Genomic DNA, 4,096 nt, shown 5'->3' on the forward strand with positions numbered 1-4,096 from the left:
TGACTTTAATGCAATGTCTCTGTGTTGTAGGTGTCCAGTGTGATGTGGAGCTGGTGGAGTCTGGGGGAGAAGTGATACAGCCTGGGGGATCTGTGAGTCTCTCCTGCAAAGGTTCTGGATTTACTTTCAGCAGCTACAGGATTAACTGGGTCTGCCAGGCTTCAGGAAAGGGACTGGAATGGGTTGCAGGAATTAGCACTAGTGGAAGTACATACTATGCAGACTCTGTGAAAGACCGATTCACCATCTCCAGAGATAATGGCAACAGCATGTTATATCTACAAATGACTTCCCTTAAGACTGAGGACACAGCTGTGTACTACTGTGCAAGAGGCAAAGTGAGGAAAAGGAATGTGAGACCAGATAAAAACTTCCCCTGCCAGGAGGTGAAGTGTGAGTGAGACAAGAATTGGACTGAGCTCATGATGCACAAAGTAAAAGATGCCTATATCAAGGAACAGGTACAGTGAATTTCTGTCTATGGCTTGTGGTGTTTTTTCTTCTATCGCAGGAGAAAGCAACTTTTCCAGTAGCTGGCTGTCATTCTTAATGCCTCACTGTCAGTTCCACCTCTACCCCATAATCAATTGGTAGTTATGTATTGTCCATTCTACTTTTATCACAAATCTAGTATAATCTCCCTTCTCTCCTCAAGGTACTGCAACCGCCCTGAGGCAAGCCTTTACCAACTCTCTTCACTCCAGTCCACACTAAACTCAGCTATTAATGTCACCTTCCTAAAACATAGATCTGACCATTTTCCCCAAGTTCTGGGGAATCCAGAAGAAAATATAAGTTCTGATTTGGCTTTTAAATACTTTTGTGTCATGGCTCCTTCCTGTCTTATTCTATCTTAGTCCTTTCCACATACTCATCAGTTCAATGGCACTGATCTCCTTGCTGCTCCTTTCACAACAGATTCCATCTGTCTACTCTGTGTATTTTCACTGGCTGGAATTCTTCTCCTTCTCATCCTTGCTTCCTGGCCCCTTGACCTCCATAAATCTTACCTAACATACTCCCCACCTTCTACTTTCCCCTTCCTCTCTAATTCTACCTTTTGGTGCATATATACATATACATACACACACACAGGTATAGAAATGTAGTGTTATTATTTCAATGTTGTCTCTCTGAATAAGAGTGACATCCTTAAAAACAGGTACAATTTTTTGCCTTTCTTTGTATCCCCAGTACTTAGTGCTGTGCTTGTCACATAGTTTACTATGTTCAATAAACAAATACTTGCTGCTGATTTGACCTTCTCTTCCTTTTCGAATTTGGCTCGGCCAAATTGCTGAGCTTTGTTCTATTTCTCATTTAAATGTTATATATATAAAATGAGTAAATTCTCTGACATGTCCGCATGTGGTAAAAGAAATTCTTGAGTATTATTATGAGTTAAATTTAACAGGAAGGTAAATTAAGTCACCTTTCTCTAAGCAAGAATACATTCTAGTATAAAGGCTGGGAACCTGAGAACAAGATGGGTCAACAACTGCCTCAGTTTACAGCCAAAGATCCCAAGCAAAAAACAGCTCTCCTTGTATAGATTTTGGCAAGCACAGAACCAAGAGCAGAACAGGATAGGTGACATCAGGGGCTTGAGGTCAACATGATTTTTTACATAGGCAAAGAGTGGGGAACATGATTGTTTAGAAATTTGGAGTGGGGCCTAACACCAACCCTCCTTCTTTCCCTTTTATGAGTAAGAAGTGGTTATTTTGAGTCTACTTTCATGTTAGAAGATAGTGATCTAGACTTCTTGTGATTGCAAACCAGATATCCCTGAAGGATAGTGTGGTAGTGTAAAGATAGTAGGCCCAATTCCCTTATGGAAACCATATTCCCTCATGGTTAACAGAATTTCTTGAGACAAGAATACACACTGATTAGCAAGTGAACTGGATTTCAAACCTTACCCCCTCACAGGTCAGCTGAATTCTGAACTAAGTTCAGAGACGTAGAATCATAAGTAAGTACTCAGTCATAGGGCATAATCAATTAATTGCAAATAAGATCAATAAGAAAATGATACAGAATCCATTTTAATCTTCTCAGTATTATATGCATACAGCAATATCACATGCATTATGCATGGCTTAAAAATGCCTTTACATAGAGCCTAAATAGTGTCCCACTCACAACTTGCAATCAAGTAGTAAAAAACAAGTGTGTATAGCTTTAGCTGATGTAAGTAATTTCAGTAATCAATCTGAGAGGAATTTTAGGCTTGAAGTATGAAAGGTAGTGACTCTACATGAGGAAGTTGTAGGGACTGGCTAACCAATAGAATCCCAAAACTATTAAAGGAAATGGGTAAACCCTGCTTGAATGACTTATTAAAAAGGAAATACATTTATTTTTTAAAGTAAGGAAATTCCAGTTGCTCCTCTCAGGTGCCTTCTTACCCTGACACCTGAGCTTTTTGTACTCAATAGCAATTAGTCACTGCCTCCTCAGCAATGTTGACCCCATTGGCACCAGAACAGAAATGTTTAGAAAAGATTTTCGATGCAGTCATCATTGCTGACACCTTGGAAAGTGAGGATTCAGCTCATCTGAACTTAATGAAAAAAACTGTGCTTGGTGTCTTGTTTACCAAACTCCATTTCTGATCATCCATTCAGTATTCAAAATGTCTGTTCATGGATGTAGGTATTCTGGTACTGACAAATATCGATGAGCTTTAAAATTTAACATTATTATTTTTGCACTTAATAGAATTTTATGTTTTCCAATTCCATGTAAAGGTTGTGTGCAACATTCATTTTCCTAAGATTTTGAATTCTGAATTTTTGTCCCTCCCTCCTTTGTAACATATGCAAGCATGTTAAATATATTTTCACATTAGTTATATTATGAAAGAAGAATCAGAACAAAAGGGAAAAACTAGGACAAAGAAAAAAATGCCAAAATAGTTAAAATAGTGTGTTTTGATCTGCATTCAGACTCTATAGTTCTTACTCTGAAGTTGGATACCATGATTCATCTTGAGTCCTTTGGAAATATCTTGGATCATTGTGTTGCTGAGAAAGCGAAGTCCATCACAGCTGATCATCAAACAATAGAGCTGTTACTGTGTCCAACTTTCTTCTGGTTCTGGTCACTTAATTTTGTATCAGTTCAAGTGAGTGTTTCAGGTTTTGCTGAAATCATCTTGCTTGTTACTTCTGATAGGACAATAATATTCCATCAGAATCATATATCAGAGCTTATTTAGCCATTCCCCAGTTCATACATATCACCTCAATTTCCGTTTCTTGGCCACAACATAAGGACACCCTTTGATCCAACAATACCACTGCTAGGTCTATATCCCAACGACAATAAAAAAAAAAAGGGGGGGAAAGGACCTACTTGTAAAATTTAACTATGTTCTCCATAATGTATGGAATTTTTATTTTCTTTTCTAAAGATTATGAAGCAGAGACTGTAAAATGAAAATATAAGTCCTGTGCCAGTTAAGGAAAAAAAGACATACAAAATTGATATAGTTCATATTTTATGCATTATACAAGATTTCACAATCCCAATGGCTGATGTGAAAATATTTTGTTTTTATGGAAAGGTCCTAATGGACCTTGCAAACCCTTACCCTTATTTTCCCATCTTCACCCCTTCTCCCCATGGAATAAGAGCACTGACCCACCCCTTTCCCTACTCAGTACAAAAGAAAGAGAAAGTAAATAAGAGCAGGGAAAAGATACTCTATTTTCTGAGGACATAGTGATGGCAGACTTGCGACCTCTTAGTAAGGAGTAGTGTCTTTATTTGGAAGTTCAGTTCAAAATGCTCTGACAGCATAGAAGACAAACTCATGCCCCACAAGGGCATAATGTGCTCAAAGTAATTTGAGGGGGAGGTTATTATAAACTGCAGAGAGAATATAGTAGAAACTCTCTTTCTAAATGCTGTAGAAGAAGAAATGGGGAGTTGGTTTCTTGGGGTGCCTATGTCACTGTCCCACCATACATTGTGGGCCTACATTAGAAACAGTATATTCCTAGAGATATAATGGAAGCTTTCTTCGCATCTCTTGTCCATTTCATTCTTCATTTACTGTAGGTGGAAGAGAGAGATGAGAGAACATGGT

The 4,096-nt window shown here is 38.2% G+C and overlaps 1 pseudogene; it reads left to right on the plus strand.

The window, feature by feature from the left end:
• The first annotated feature begins 8 nt into the window (after nucleotides 1–8).
• Nucleotides 9–401, plus strand: LOC110204599 (Ig heavy chain V region 914 pseudogene; annotated as a pseudogene).
• The last annotated feature ends 3,695 nt before the right edge of the window (nucleotides 402–4,096 follow it).

This window comes from Phascolarctos cinereus, unplaced genomic scaffold, assembly GCF_003287225.1.
Source record: "Phascolarctos cinereus isolate Bilbo 61053 unplaced genomic scaffold, phaCin_HiC Scaffold_681;HRSCAF=1317, whole genome shotgun sequence".
Taxonomy (NCBI): Eukaryota; Metazoa; Chordata; class Mammalia; order Diprotodontia; family Phascolarctidae; genus Phascolarctos; species Phascolarctos cinereus.